This window comes from Bombyx mori, chromosome 4 (assembly GCF_030269925.1).
Source record: "Bombyx mori chromosome 4, ASM3026992v2".
NCBI classification, from domain to species: Eukaryota; Metazoa; Arthropoda; class Insecta; order Lepidoptera; family Bombycidae; genus Bombyx; species Bombyx mori.
In genome coordinates, this window is record NC_085110.1 from 327,647 (window position 1) to 345,434 (window position 17,788).

Here is a 17,788-nt window from a genome sequence, read left to right on the forward strand (position 1 = left end):
AATGTCAGAGCTCGACTCAGACCACCGACCTGTCGTTATGCAGCTCGGTCGCCCTCACAACCCAGTCACTGTTACGAGGACCATGGTGGATTGGAATAAGCTGGGCACGTGCCTAGCCGACGCCGCTCCGCCAATCCTCCCTTACGGCCCGGATTCGAATCCATCCCCAGAGGACACCGTCGAATCCATAAACATCATTACCGATCACATCTCTTCCGCGATCATTAGATCTTCTAAAGAAGTCGATGTGGAGGACAGCTTCCACCGCATCAGACTGTCCCCCGATCTTAGGAATCTCTTAAGAGTTAGGAACGCGGCAATCCGGGCCTACGATCGTCTTCCCACGCATTCAAACCGGATTCAGATGCGTCGTCTACAACGCGAAGTCCACTCCCGCTTAAGCGACGCGCGTAACGATAATTGGCATAGTTATTTAGAACAACTCGCGCCCTCCCACCAAGCATACTGGCGACTAGCTAGGACTCTCAAATCCGAAACTACCGCTACTATGCCTCCCCTCTTACGCCCTTCAGGCCAACCACCGGCATTCGATGACGATGTCAAGGCTGAGCTGCTGGCCGATGCACTGCAAGAGCAGTGCACCACCAGCACTCAACACGCGGACCCCGAACACACCGAGTTAGTCGACAGGGAGGTCGAGCGCAGAGCTTCCCTGCCGCCCTCGGACGCGTTACCCCCCATTACCACGGACGAAGTTAGAGACGCGATCCACAACCTCCAACCTAGGAAGGCACCAGGCTCCGACGGCATCCACAACCGCGCGCTAAAATTTTTGCCAGTCCAACTGATAGCAATGTTGGCTACAATTTTAAATGCCGCTATGACGCACTGCATCTTTCCCGCGGTGTGGAAAGAAGCGGACGTTATCGGTATACATAAGCCGGGCAAACCGAGAAACGAAACTTCTAGTTACCGTCCGATTAGTCTCCTCTCGACGATAGGAAAAATTTACGAACGTCTCCTTAGGAAACGCCTCTGGGATTTTGTTACCGCGAACAAAATTCTCATAGACGAACAGTTCGGATTCCGCTCAAAACACTCGTGCGTACAACAAGTGCACCGCCTCACGGAGCACATTCTGATAGGACTAAATAGGCGTAAACAAATCCCGACCGGCGCCCTCTTCTTCGACATCGCGAAGGCGTTCGACAAAGTCTGGCACAACGGTTTAATTTATAAACTGTACAACATGGGAGTGCCAGACAGACTCGTGCTCATCATACGAGACTTCTTGTCGAACCGTTCGTTTCGATATCGAGTAGAGGGAACTAGTTCTCGTCCCCGTCAACTGACCGCCGGAGTCCCGCAAGGCTCCGCGCTCTCCCCGTTATTATTTAGTTTGTATATCAATGATATACCCCGGTCTCCGGAGACCCATCTAGCGCTCTTCGCCGACGACACGGCTATCTACTACTCGTGTAGGAAGATGTCGCTGCTTCATCGGCGACTCCAGATCGCAGTAGCCACCATGGGACAGTGGTTCCGGAAGTGGCGAATAGACATCAACCCCACGAAAAGCGCAGCGGTGCTCTTCAAAAGGGGTCGCCCTCCGAACATCACTTCGAGCATCCCACTCCGTAGTAGGCGCGCAAACACCTCCGCCGTTAGTCCCATCACTCTCTTTGGCCAGCCCATACCGTGGGTCTCGAAGGTCAAATATCTAGGCGTCACCCTCGACAGAGGGATGACATTCCGTCCCCATATAAAAACGGTACGCGACCGCGCCGCGTTTATTCTAGGACGACTCTATCCAATGCTTTGTAGTCGAAGCAAACTGTCCCTCCGTAATAAGGTAACTCTCTACAAAACTTGTATACGCCCCGTCATGACGTATGCAAGCGTAGTGTTCGCTCACGCAGCCCGCACCAACTTGAAATCCCTTCAGGTTATTCAATCACGATTCTGCAGGATAGCCGTCGGAGCGCCTTGGTTCCTTAGGAATGTGGATCTCCACGACGACCTGGAGCTCGACTCCTTTAGTAAGTATCTACAGTCGGCATCGCTGCGCCATTTTGAGAAGGCGGCACGACATGAGAACCCTCTCATCGTAGCCGCTGGAAATTACATACCCGACCCAGTAGACCGAATGGTAAACCGTCGACGTCGCCCAAAGCACGTCATTACGGATCCTCCTGATCCATTAACGGTGCTTTTAGGCACCACAAGCACCGGTCACCGTCCTCGTCGAACCCGTCGCTTGCGACGAAGGGCTCGACGAGCGAACTAACCCATAGACACAGCCCACTGAGTTTCTCGCCGGATCTTCTCAGTGGGTCGCGTTTCCGATCCGGTGGTAGATTCAGCGAAGCACTGCTCTTGCTAGGGTCAGTTTTAGCAACTCTCCGGTTGAGCCCCGCGAGCTCACCTACTAACGTTAGGGTGAAGCTGAAGTAGCCTCTCAAGGCTATCAGCATAGGTAGGGAAAAAAAAAAAAAAAAAACTCCTACGGCCATTGCCCCAGGGGGCTCGTGACTAATCCAAAGCATTTCGCTTCTGACTCCAACGGTACTATCAGTCTATGTGAAATGTGACTTCTAGTTCACTGAGCGGATTGTTTGTTTCGTAGATTATTTGGTTAAAAAATAAGCAATGTACCTGGTGCATATCGATGAAGTTTTTGTGCGTATGTACCCTCTTCGGAAACATATTACACAAATGGGTAGAAATATAACATTCGGTTTTATTCAATCAGCCCACAGACATCCACTGCTGGACCTAGCCCTATCCCAGGCCTTGCCTCAAAGATCAGTCCGGCGTTGTTTGCATCCAGCGGATCCCCGCGAATCTCAATAGATCATCGGTCCATCTTATAGGAGTCTACCCACGCTATGTCTTCCGGTACGCGGTCGCCACGGTCAAGAACATTTCAGCCACACCGGCCATCCGTTCTACGAGCAGTGTGCCCTGCCTACTGCCAGTTCAATGTCAATGTCGTAATCCTTTGGGATATATCGGTTACCGTGGTTTTTCTGCGAATCTTCTCATTTAATAACATATTGGACCATAGCTACTACGAATATAAAAAAGTCTATTTTATCGCCAACCAAAGTACGTAATACAATTTTTGCCATCACAGCCAAGATAGTGAACAGATTTCTACATTTAATTTCAGCCATTACGAATAATAAACATCTTACAAGAATTTAATTCAGTCTTCACAATGTTTCACAATGTACCTATATATTCCTTATGATTGATCCTCCAACTGTCGCTTATTTACGACACCCTTCAAGATCGCGACAGACATTTTCACAGAATAACAGCTTTCTCTTTTATGATCTTTTTTCTTATGCATACTTTGAGCAATCTGGATATTGAGGGAGTAATATAAGATAGTTTTAGCTTAGAAATATATAACACTATTGTAATATTTAGTTTGTAATATTCTAAATAATACTCTAAGTATATTTATTACACATTTAGATGTAGTTGTTTCATCGGTTTGTTCTTCATTATTAACGACAACTGTAATATAACGATAATTAGTTTCCTACTCGACTCTTATTCAGTAAATATTGCCTTATCATGAGATTTTTGAAATACATATTATTATAACACTACACACAAATATTAAAATACTGAGCTATTTCAACAAAAACATGACCCATAATTATCATCGAGCTATGCATAATATTAGGACTCTGTTAAAAATGAAGTCGTATATCAAAAGCCGGTGCACGCCGTCTTGCTCCGAGGCGTGGATTTATTGCCCCCATATAAAACGGGCTATGAGGGAATGTTAAAGGCGTATCGTAAAAATATGGGCGCTGGATCGACCGCCCGGGACAAGTTTCAGTGACGCCAAATTAGATTGATGGATGATGGAGCTTTCTGTTATATCTCTGCTTTCAGCGGCAAACAGATTCGGGACTGTCGGTCGGACGCGCTCACGGAATTAATATTAGCACGAACTGTCTGTTCCAGATGTATTGATGGCGACTCATAATAAATAACATGTTTTTTTTCTCCTTTACTGCCATAATTTGTGTTTGGTTTTTATGAGAGACAGATGTACATATATCAGCTGAGTGCGATAGTTCAGGACAAAACACAATAAATTTGGAAAAATATATTCTAAAGTATGATTCCTAAGATCGGTAGACTTAAAAACTCGTTTCTATAATCTTTTTAGGTTAGCACTCTTGTAAGGACGGTAAATTAAAGTTGATCAGCTTATTCATCTATCTTCATACAAAAAACCACTCATCAGCCATCGCGACTTAGGCTCAATTTAGGCAAATCAAACTTAGTCAAACTCGTAACTTTACAAGAGAAATTAACAAAATCACTTGAATTACGGCATCATACTTCACTTTAGTTGAACTCATTGTTCGTGACCTCAAAATCCCACAAAAGTTCTTCATAATAAGTATGTATTCTCCAAGGATATTTTTGAGTCGGTTATACTGTATAAACTTTGGAGAAATAGACATACTACTTCTTAAAATAAACTGCTGTCTGTAGGAAACAACAGTCGTTAATCGCGTGTGATCAGCAGCTTCCACCCACGTCTCAACTTGAAAATCAAGTTGAGGTTGCACTTACTATTTGGTCAATTTTGAATTAATGATTTAGAGGCTTTGTTTATTTTCTGGAATGATACTATATTGTTCCCCTCCGCGTCCTGAGCGCCATTGTACAGCTTCGTCAACATTTAAATGTAGATTTCGTAAAATTTCTTTTAGTTTATTAGTTTATAATAAGTTAGTATTAGTTTATATAGAATATTATAGAGAAAGAAAGTTCGAAAAAACAATAATCACTACGATTTATGTGCTATCAACAAGGCATAATTTATTGAACTGGTAACTTTTAATAATATTATGACAACAAACAGTAACAAGCCTCATATTCTATAATTAAGGCACGGTATTTCCAAGCCTGCCTCCGAGACCTGAAAGTTTCAAAGTCTATTGACATATTAAAGTAAAGTTTCTCATTGAGCTCGAGACGCAGCGGAGTCACGCATGACTTAACGTCTAGTTCGTCACTGAACTTCTGTAAACTCTAATATGTTGCCTCGTTAAAAAAGAAATGTTCTGAATCTTTCCCGTAGTACCTGGGATCTGAGGATAAATATTTTTGTTTGTTCGATGTAAAACTGATGTGACTTTCACAAGATTATTTCGTATTATGTGTACACACATTTACGAAATTTACATTACACATAATACGAAATAATCTTGTGAAAGTCACATCAGTTTTACATCACAACACATTGGTCACAACCAATGTGTGAAAAAGGGACCAGTGATGAGTTCACTAGAACCGAGTTTATCCATTACGATAGATGGCATTCACGATGTGCGATGTGTGTGGACCCCAGGTAGACCCTATCTCTTTATATACATCTGCATTTGGGAAATACATGTGCAACACGAATAAGCTGTCCGTTGGTTAGTAGTGTTAGTCTGTATCAAAGGCATTAAAAAAAAATTATGCAAAATAATATTCGATAATATACAAAATAATATTCGCTTTTAATCAAAATTATCAAGAAATGTTTCTATATAAAGTATATTTTTCTCAACCATCATTTACTTCCATAATTTCAAAATAATTTGATACCGTCTTAGGTTGTAGTAAGCATAAGATTGAACAAGTTGGATTTACAGCATCGCCTCGCCTTAACGCGTAAACTTAGTCCATGCATTATGTATCGGCAAACATTTGACGAGTTGGCCAAGTTTCACGCCAATTTACATGCACGGCTTGAGACCACAAGGGAAAGTGTTCACGGGTCTCCAAAGTGTATAATTTAGAGAGAATTGGCTTACTTTTTGTTGAAAGTAAAATTGGAGGGGATTTATTATGATCAAGAAAAGAGCTGAAGTCCATGGAAGCCAGGCAAGCTTCTGACCCACTTCATTGTACTCGTTCATAAACATCAGCAATGACGTGCAACAGGTGCAATTTAGAGTCGTCGATTTTCGGGAAAACAGATTTTTTGTTGTATCGTAGTCATAGCCAGTACGAAGCTAAAATCAAGTTAGAAGTAAGTAACAAAGTAAGAACTCTTTTGCACCCAACCAAAGCAAAGCTTCGAGAAGGCTATCCCCATATAGCCTGCTGCTATATTGCCATATATCCCCATACTCCCAAATATGACGATAACCCGAATATGATAATATGAAATCAAACCCGCAAAATTATAATTTGCGTAATTACTGGTGGTAGGACCTCTTGTGAGTCCACACGGGTAGGTACCATCACCCTACCTATTTCTACCGTGAAGCAGTAATGCGTTTCGGTTTGAAGGGTGGGGCAGCCATTGTAACTATACTGAGACCTTAGAACTTATATCTCGAGGTGGGTGGCGCATTTACGTTGTAGATGTATATGGGCTCCAGCTACCACTTAACACCAGGTGAACTGTGAACTCGTCCAGCCATCTAAACAATAACAAAAAAAATAAAAAAGGTGGCTAATTCTGCTCAGGCAGGCGGTGGACACATACTATGTGCGATGTTGATGTTCGAACATCAACTTAATTTGTCCAGCTATTTTGGAGTGGACACACTCCACGTATTTCAATTCAATGTGTGCATGGATGTGTATCGACGTGACGGTCGACACTCAAGAATACATCAAAACGCAACATTATTTTTTATTAGTCTCCATTGAGTAATGAGAGTTTAGAGTTGGACAAACGCATCAATTACAGAGGCCAATAGAGTTGAGACTTCATTAGTCCTGTGGAACTCGACTGAGGATAGCTGCAGAGATTAATGCCGAACAAGATATCTTACTTGACTTATTACCTACAAGATATTTATATAAACTTTCAAATTATCTTGATTCTCATTTTGGAAAATTTAATACGCTCGAAGTGCTGTTGTATGAATGAAGAGTCTAATAGGTACTCATTTGACCACTTAACTAAAGAAAAAAATCAGTGTTTGTTTCTACGTGAGCCGTCAGAGCGGTCCGTGTCGTTGGCTTTGAAACACTGATAAGGCAGCCCTACACATGATTAAAAACCCTTAGGAACGGTTACTATACGGTATTAGTCTCTCGTGATAAAATCACAGCATTATTTTTATGTTGTAGTCTGTTACTATACTTCTCGATCTCGTTGTACAAAACGAAACCTTGTGATGCAGGAGGTGTAGTTGTAGTTGTAGTTGGTGTGTATGGCACATCCGACATTGTGGTTCTGATTTCGACAAATAACACCCTATTAAACTCATTAAGACAAAATCCATAGTAAAATATATTTCATTACTTGAAATGATGACAACGGAACTGGATTTACTGCAAAAAGTCAAATTTAATGTCATGACACTGACATTTAGTTCGTGTGGCAAAATTTTCGAGTTTAATTAAAATTTACTTCAGAATAACAAGAGAGAGAGTGAAGTTACCCATCAGAAACCATCATAAATATCTTTGATCTCAAATATTCTCAAAAATAACAAGAATATTGCCTTTGTTAATAATGATAGATGTTGTATTGTGATGAAAATTACAAAGCTGTGGTCTTAAAACGATTTGGGATCTCTTTTATACGGATTACTTTTGAAATAATCAATTGATTTATTTAGATACTGAGATAAACTCACAGCCTCCGTGATTTTATGTGGCTACCGGAGCCCATAGACTTCACAACATGAACTTCATCATGGAATACATGATCAACATCTTGATTGTATGGAACGACGACTCTTTAATATTTGAGTTGGAACCTGTAGTGGCATGGTCGTGGTCATGATTTCCGGCATTGGTGGCAAGCTACACAATATGCCGCCACTCCTTTCTGACTGCCGTTTTTATCTGGTCAGTCCAACTTTCCCAAGCTTTTCCTCAAACTAACCTGAGTCCCCGATGTTAAGACTGAAGTGAGTTTCACACTCAGTAGGTAGCTCATGTTTGTCAAAAAACAATTAATCTATCTATCTTAAACGCCTGAAATATAGTTGATCGTGACGTAAAGGACTAAACATAAAGTGCACCCTCACCCCTGTCCTTTCAGTAAAAACAATAATAAGGACTAGGAGCTTCTATCTCTACTAAGCTATGATAAATAAATAAATAAATAAATAACGACTGATTGGCGCGCCGATATTCTACAAAACTAAACACAGTATTACAAATATTAACCGACCTGATACCCCAAATTCTCCAAAACCCGACACTTGGAAAACACGTGAACTTCCTCCAAGACACTGTTCAATCACATACAAGCGACCACAAACTAACCGCAGGTTAGGAACTACCCCAAGCCGCGCACCCCAAGCTCGCCAGGGCCGCGTATATTTACGGGAATCCCTCGCGAAATAAATTCTGTCAAACTTTGATAAAGGGTTTTCTATTAGCGTTTGCTCCTTAAAAGCGGTTTCGACGGAAACTTTGAACATTTAAAGACGTAAAGTACGTTGGATATTGGATCTGGTTGAACTTGCTAGGCCAAGTAGTTTAAAAAGTTGCTGTTTGGTGGCAATCTTGTTAAAGCAATGAAGTGTTGGCTCCTTAAGGTCCTTCTATCGAACAGATCCATGCTCCATGCACGTACGTCGTTTATACTTTGTTATGGAAAGTTTGTTACTTCCTAACTTCACTTGCTTGCTTCTGTTCCGTTAGGACATTTGTATTCTAAGTTTAACTTCAACAGTCTAAGTAAGACAAACACTAAATTGATATTCAAGCTTATGTAAATGAAAGATCACTCACAAATCGGTCCAAGTATTAAAAAGATTACAGTACATTGTCATAATACAGTACGGTACTTACAATTTGGATTACAGCTATAGGAAAATATAAACAATGCCTGCGAATGACTTTATGTGATGTAACCCTAAACTGCTACTAAAAGTTCATCAAAGAACGTCCCCAATTTCACTTAAATTATTAATAAAACTATGTTTAACCAAACAAGGCGTGCCTCGACACGATCCGCTCTGACACTAATGACTTTTCGACATCAATTATCCCGACGAACGAACTTGGCGCTTCTCGGCTCACTACAAAATATGCTGTGACACTTTGATGTTACTTACGGGCTGAGGGGGCTGAGCAGGCAGAGCGGGGTGGGCGGGGCGCCGCGCCGGTAACTTGACTATACTGATTGGATTTTTACTGTGAAGGGCGCGCTGTTAACGCGTAGGTGTAACATTTACAATTCAGCAGCGAAGCGCCCGTGCATTCGAACTAATCAAGCAAGGCAGCTGGAGCATGGCTGTTATCTCAACGCAGTTCAGACTTATAGAGCGGGCTTCAAGATGTGTGATAGCATACAGGTCGTCTAATGTAAGGACGTTCATTTAATTATTATGACTATGCACACAAGTGTCCCTTTGGTTTATTCACGTTGGATTTCGTTCCAGTGATAAATTTTATTTGATGATTGAAAATACAACATTGAATTAAATTCCAAACGTTCAAATTGAATGGCCGTCGGCTTAGGGTCTGATTTGTTTTTTGATTCCTTTGATGCTTCAGTATTGGACTAGTAATAATTTTTTAATTTGACACTTTGAATTCATACCGTCTAATTACACCCGATAGACAATAAGTCAATCTTCTCATCTATCGAAATAATAATGGAGTACAGTAGAATACAGAAATTACTTTCTAACCATTTTATATCGGATATAAGCAGGGTGGTGGTACGTGCACGTGTGGGCTCACAAGACGCCACCACTAATAAGCTGTGTGTTACTATTATACCTGTGCATCATTGAACAACCCTGCTGAGTTTGGTCATTTTTCTCCCGTCCCTCTATTCCTTCAATTTTATGTTCGATCGATTGAAGATTACTTAACCACGGATCTTCTGCTCCATTGTTTCCACTCTTGGCAGAGTTCGGGTAGTGGTACGCTTCACCAGACGTCGCCATTCCTCGCGTACCGCGGCTCTTCTTATGCATTCGTTGATGGGACCGTTTAGAGCTGCTTTCATTTGGTCGGTCCATCGTACCGATGATCTACCGCGCGCTCTTGTACCCACCCGCTATCATGCCCTGCACCACATGATGCTCCACTGAGTTGTGACCCCGTCGCTGCTACGGCGTAACGACGGAGTGACGGTTCAGTGGAGCTGAGTTACTGGTTAGTCCGTAACTACGGATAAAAATAATAAAACAAGCATTCTTTTGAACCACATAATTATTCTCTAATCCTAACACCTATTATTGGATTGTGCAACACTTAAATCTACTTTTGATGTTCTTTGAAAAGATATCACCTTAGTTCACGAAATAAAAAGCTTATTTACTTCGGTATATTTTTATTCGTAAAAATATAACCAATTTAAATTCAATATAAATTTTGGAAACGTTAAATGTTAACTGAAAAGGAATGATTTTGCGCGAGGTTCATTGAAATGTGAAAAGGAAGTTATCGGTGTTTTTATTTAATTTTGTTTATACAATTTTGCTTAATTCCATAAAATTTATGGACAGTTTTATTTTGAAACAACATCCGTAGCTTTATCATTATTGATGTGGAAATTCGTTTATTCGGTCACTATATATTTTGTACTCTTTTTAATGTTACAATGTCATTGTTGTGTCATATCCATCATAATCATAATATACATAGGTCATATACATTAAAACATAAATTATTGCGGATAGGACCAGGATAATAAATACATATATTTTATAGCGAGAGATTGATGAGCCTTAGGCTTGCTCGGTGACTGAATTTATTCTAAGAGACAGAGAGAAAGAGAGAGAGAGAAAGAGAGATTTTAAGTTATTCTTGTAGCGACCCGATGAAACTGATGAAAAATGCTCTTAAGCCGGGAAAGCTTGTAGCTTGTGTTCAATGGCAGTTAAGAAAATATCAGGATACCTTTAAAGAACATTTGACGTTCTTTAAAGGTGAGACACACTCAAACCAAACCAATACTAACATTCGCAAAACATTTACAATGCAACAAAATAAAGCCGATGTATCGGTGTGTTTGAAACCTTTGTTGCGGAGAGGCAGCGATTTATCGGCGTACCAGTGGCGATCGGAATCTTTTGTGGTGCGATCCCAAGTTAATTGGAAATGCGGGGCGACCCTAATTGGTGCGGGGCGGGATGAGGCCGACGCTTAAGGAAAATTATTAAATAAACAATTGTTGAACTGTTCTGAATTGAATGGCGTTTGGACACGATTTGCTTTTATTCTATTTTTATTTTACTTTTATTGATCTTAGTGAGGAAAAACTAATAACAAATATCTAGTAAGATGTTAACAACACTTACTTATATTCCTAAATAATCATAATCATCATCGTTATTAGTATTCGTGTCCCGATTTAGAAATGTCACGAACACTTTGCAACAATTGTGTAAAATTTTCATTTATTTCAATGAATTCAGTTAATTATTATTTTTTGTTTAAATTAATTAGAATACTTTAATGAGAGTGACAGCTGAAACTTCAATAGTTTAACGTACAAGCATAAGACGTCCCAGGTGCTCACAACGAATGAATAGACTACGTCAGGATTGATATCTTTTTTTAAGTAGGTATTACTGATGAGTGCACAAGAAGGTACGCGGTACGCGAGGAATGGCGACGTCTGGTGAAGCGTACCACCTGAAGTGATGACCACGACCACTCTGCCAAGAGTGCATACGACTGAGAATAAGAAGAAGAATTACTGATGAACCGGAGGCTTTTCCAGTTTCACCAGGACAGGCGGACCAGCACGAGCTCAGCCAAGAGGTGTGTGACTTGCTAACAGCTGCTCAAGCACCCACGAAGGAAATACTAACATCTCATCTCAAGAAGAGGCGAACGCGATCGGCCGCTCGGATGATGCGACCCGCTCAGGAGATTCGGCAAGAAACTCAACAGGCTGACGCATGGCTTAGGTATGAGGTAGGAGTTCGATTGTAGAAATAATTGAGATTGCATGTTGGGTTCAGTGGGAGGGCGGGTTAATCTCGATTTCGAAAAAAAAAACATAAACGAGTGAAGTCAGAAAATTAAGAAAATCGAATCATGACTCCGTCTTGAAAGATACTAAAAGAAATAATTTCCTACGAGAAACGTTTAGTGGCAGTAACTCAAGTACATTTAGAACAAAAAGCATCTTTATGAGAATAACTCTTTTGTAGAGCGACGCAGGAAGCCGGTCCTGTAATTACTCGAAGGCACAACAAAGGGGTGCGCCGACAAAGAATACCTACGCCCAAACTGTTCTAATGTAGTGCGAGTGCGTTTTTATTGACAAAGACAAGTAGACGAGCTCCCGGTCTCTGATATATATCCGATGTAGACATATCTTAGTGCCTCTCTAAAACTTCCGATTATTCAAAATCAAAAGTAAATAAAAGCAAAATAAGAAAATCCCATGACAGCCTAACATGTCAAGCTAAAGTTGTGCATAAAGCTAGTAGTAGTACTATGCCTATCTACCTAGTTGTGTACGGCTCAATCCTTCCTAGAGTCGGCTCGCGCAAACATTGAAATATGGCTCATGTGATATGTTCTTAGGTATACTGAGGAATTATTTAAGAGTGCTGATGCGTGCGGACCCTCCCGACCTCTGAATAATGAAGCCGCCGTCAGAAATCACACACTGAGCCGACTAGTTCCAACCTCTGACTTGGTTTAATGCGGCATTTATTATTTAATGTCTTATATCTGGTTTGCGTTTTGAAGTTTGGAGTTGTTATTTATGTATTACTCCGATAACAAATTGTTGCGTTGTTGTGAAATATATTTATAATAAACTGTGCCATATAACCTGTATGGGCCTGCATAGAAAATTTAATCAAAAATATTGACAGACTTAAAGATAGGTTTAACTTTTTTATTATTTTAAATTGCCGATATTTTGCTGGTCACGGACATTTGCATGGTTGTTTGTGAATTTATATATCGCGATACCTGCTCAGTGTACTACATTTTTTGGACTCAAAGGATTCGAGCTACCTGAATACCGGAGACCAGATTGTATAGGCGAAACGACAGTCTCAATTTCCTTCGAGCTCACAGCCCACCTGGTGTTCAGTGATTACCGGAGCCCATAGTCATCTATAACGTAAATGCCAACACCCACCTTGAGATATACGTTCTAAGGTCTCAGTATAGTTACAACGGCTGCCCCACCCGTCAAACCGAAACGCTAAATACAAATTGCCATACAAACCTCTACAATGTAAGATAACCGCGATCAAGCAGTGCAGTGAGCCAATCCCGACGTCAACTATGTAACAAAAGAGTCCAGCCGGCCTCAGTGTAATGGCACCGATCAAGTACACACATTGTCGTCAACAATAAGAACCAATTACGTTATTAGCGAAAGCTCTCGTATCGATTCCAATCGGATTGCTTCGACAATAGCTATTGTTCGTATTCGATACTCTATTTGAAGTCATCGCCACAATGGCAAAGTGGCCTAGTCACTGAGAAAACACTTGAGTCTAAATGAATTAGCGAGAGAGAACTTCAGACCGGTAGTGTATGTGAAGGTAGTACGTAAGCGTCATGATATATACATATGAGATCTGGCCACCACTCGGTGACAGTCAAGTTACCCTTAATTCTATATACCAAGTCAATATAATAATAACGTTTAGTAAAATATGGGATGTACCTATGTGCATAATTAATTATTTATAAAAAGCAAAACAAGACCTGGGTTTATTGTCGATTTTATTAGTTCGTTCTACTATTCTGAATTAGTGATAAAGTTCTATTTAAAAGCGTTTAGAAGGCCTACTCAAATAAAAACTTTTGATAATGATTATTTTAGGTTTGGGGGTTTTTATTATCAGGTGGTCTGATGCGGCTATTGTCAAAAAGTTGGGGTATGTGATCCGTTTTGAGGCGTGATGCAGCCCTTGCACCAATCTAACAATGAAAACTTTAACTTCGACCACAGGGATACCTGATGATGAGTAATACTTCATTCAGTCTAATAACCTCTCGATAACAATCAAACAGTATAATTTATGTAAACTGTCATTTAAGTTTTCTTGAAATGTTCCGTTTATGATTTATAAAACTAAGTAATAGCCTATTAAGGGCCAAAGATAAGGTGCGAGGGTTTATCAGAACAAAACTTCTGTAATTAGTAGAGACTTTAATGACATGAAAGGACTATTGGGATTCAATGAAAAGACTAATAATGAAATACAGATAAACGTAACCTTCAATATTATCTTCGCTATACGCGAGTCGCGTACATAATATAAATTACTGTTACTGTTTCGTCTCGTATTCTTTTATATAATGATACTATTTTCGAGGTTTCGTATACTTTACAGTTGTCGTGGCACCATCCTCCGCGACATTACACATTATTTGACAACAATAAATGCGATACTGAACCGTTAAAGTCGTAATATTTAGATAAACATAATCCTTACTGTGTACCGCAACACGCTAGCCATCGGTCCCTTGTTTAAATCTAGAGTTTATTCTATTAAAACTGCCACCAACTCTATCTGCTATGACCGAGAACCTGTAACATGATAAAAAAACTAACAAATAAAAAGTACTATTCTATTTCAATAAAGAAAAACGGAAATTTTCCAAACTCACGAAGAATTAAATGATCAATGTACGTCCGCCCACCTTCAAAATAAATGTGCTTATAAAAAAGAATGACTCTTTAATGTGTAGCTCTAGAAATTTAACGAATAAGACATGTCCTAATTAAGTTCGGAACACAAAGCTTTCACAACATTAATATCGTATTTTATACCAACGAAATTGAACTTAAAGCTCTCTCGAACTTAATCCGAAACGGCAAAAGCATGAAGATTCGTTTGGTAGATTTAATAGATTAGTATGCAAATGTTGGGTCCTCAGGGCATCTGAAAGGACCTCTGAGTGACGTCACGGCCCTCTTCGGCGGGATTACGGCACTCCTGAATGATTGTTAGGAATTTATATTTTGTGAGAAAATTGAAATGACTTATTAACCAAGAATTCATTAAAATTGCTTCGTAGCTGTTACACAGTCTACGTTTTGTAGATTAGTTGTGTTATGATGATGAAGCCCAGTGTAACGAAAACTAAAAGGAGACAAACTATAGAATACAACCTCCCGGATCATTTTCCTGAAGCGTGTAGCCGCCCACGGGCTCCTATAATTCTCACAAAAGCGATCTAGTGCCGTAATTCGATTGCACGATAACTTCCATTTCATCTAAATCAAAATTTAAAAATTACCAAAAACTATAGGTACTGTCAGCTGAAAATCACTTAAGATCGCTTTGGGCTCACATCAATACACCCAACTATGACAGGAATGTTTCTGAAATAGAAATAGGCAAGGCGTTACGGTATAGGTTCTCTAGTCGCTCTACCACTACACGCGACCACACTGCGGGTCGATTTGCCGTTTACTTAATAATAATAATAATAATGATAACAGCAACACTTCATTCCGATTCAATTTCATTTACGTGGTATAGTACTCGAACCCCAATTGGGATAACATTGTAATAATAACTTGCTATGAATGTGATCTTCCGATTCCGTAGTAGGCGCTACTAACTAATAAAAGTAATAAATTTACACCATAAAGGACGCTTTTAGGTTCGATAATGACTACAATATTAATTGGATCATTTGTTATCTTATTAATTTTACCTCGCGTTCCTGCCTCACTCAAATTGCCTTTAAATGTTTGATTTATCGATGGGAAACTAAATTAGTTTTCACACGTTCGAACTCGATCGATCGATATAGTTATAATATCGGTGGTTAGCATATTTGCGAGAAGAAGGGTCTTGCAGAATGAGTTGTTAATGAATTCGTTAGTTTTTGTACATAGCAAGTATCTGTGACAAAAGAAATATGCCACATCGTAAATAACTTTAGTACAACCATGTTATCATAATATCCCAAGCGATAACGGACATATTGTGTAAATGAACGAATTAGTTACCCGGGTGCCCGCTCGAGCGGTAGTCTCTTGTGTGGTCAGTGATTTAAGTTTTTTCTTTAATGATATCAATTCCATATTTTGCTTTTAATAACGATAGGTAAATAAATTTGATTCCACAACAACGTGGATGCAGCCGCCCTGATACACGATGTGGAGGCTTCAATTGCACCCGAACAGCAGCTCGTACTCTTGACACTGGATCGCGTGATTGCTTCGCTACAGAAATAGCTCACAATACAGCCTCCGTCGAGCAAAACTATTAGTCAGACTGACCGTGTATCTACCGAAACAAAACTTGTGTATCAGAGTACACTTGTATCAGAACATAATACTACTAAGTATAATAAGAAAACCATTTTTTTTAAATAATCCATTCTTTTTCTTATCCTTTCTCGGGCTAAATGACATTTAACGCGCGTTGCCCGTCGTGTTGGTACGTAGTACGGCCTATCAACACGAACGGCGCGGCACGAGACCTAGATCTAGAAAAACTACATTTTCTCTAAATCTAATTGGAATTTTGTAGAATTCCAATTGGATTTATCAAGAAGATAGATTTCTTTATGTAATGTCTAATACTACACCTAACAGTTCTAATAAAAATAATACGGGGTACGCAAATTTAACTTTCATATTCCGATAAAAAAAAATTAAAACGCTTGCTGGATGTAATATTATAAAGTTCTTAAACAAACTAACGTACTTAATACAAACACGATAAAAGTGGCACATGTTCCCATACATTTTGTTTATACAACACGCGTTTCAAAATAAACGACCTACTTCAAATGTCACTTGAGTGGGTCTCATAATTCATTTGTTTAGAATACGTTTTTGACGACAGGGACAAAAAGTGTTTTGTTTCCAATAATTTAAGCTTATTGCCAAGCCAGTTTAAACATGGACATGTCGTTTTATTTTATAGATTTTGAGTATGAGCGTCTCAAATATGACACTCAAAATTAGTGCAAAAAACAGTGTCTCAAAAAAACTAAGATTTTGCAAAATATATGCTTGCAAGTGGTATAATAATTAATTATTCAAGATTTACATGAAACCGGGCATTCACTTCAACGAAAAAAGCCACATGTCTGGAAGAAAAAACATACAAAAAAAATTCTTAAAAATAGTGAAAAATAACAACGAAGGCTAATAAAGTACAGATATATATACTTATATGTTTATTGACTTATTCAAAATAAAAAATAAACATTATGATTTGTTTTTTTTTTTCGAACCTATTTGATTGATAGGTCAAATAAACATTTTTTTCAATATTATCGTGAAGAATAAAAAAAAAAAAAAAACAAAAAAAAAAAAAAAGAAAAAAAAAAAAAAAACAAAAAAAAAAAAAAACAAAAAAAAAAAACCAAAAAAAAATCCAAAAAAAAAAAATACAAAAAAAAAAATTATATATACAAATAAATAAAAAACAACTAGGTAACTTGCAATTCATCGTACCTAGTTATCACAAAGTTAAAAGATCGCACATAAATAAAATACCCATTAATAAACCAACACCCATAATAATCCAATAGCGTACTTAATTTCTGTGCCATATTATATAATTGTGAATTGCATTGTTGACACGACGCTGGCCCTAACAGCCCGTTCACACATAGTCTCCGTGTATACGGTACCCGTTTTAGCGGATACGACAAAAAAAATATGCTTTGTTCACACATAGGCATCGTATTAAAAGTTTCTATCCAGTAAAATTTTACGGAAATATGACGGATATGTAAAAATAGATAAAAAAATATCATTTAAAACAAATAAAAGTTCATTAAAATAATAATATTCAAACTATCTTTATAATTTGGTATATATTATTTTATTTTGAAATTTTTGTTAAAGACCCGAGCGAAGCCGGAACGGGCTGCTAGTATTTAATAATTAGCAGACACTGTTTTGATGTGAACA

At 39.1% G+C, this 17,788-nt stretch overlaps 1 protein-coding gene across 11 annotated transcripts in view; it reads right to left on the reverse strand.

Annotated features, from left to right (window-relative positions):
• LOC101742943 (neuroligin-1) overlaps positions 1-17,788 on the reverse strand; it is a 111,538-nt gene that overhangs the window by 39,228 nt on the left and 54,522 nt on the right. The gene's annotated exons all lie outside the window — the stretch shown is intronic.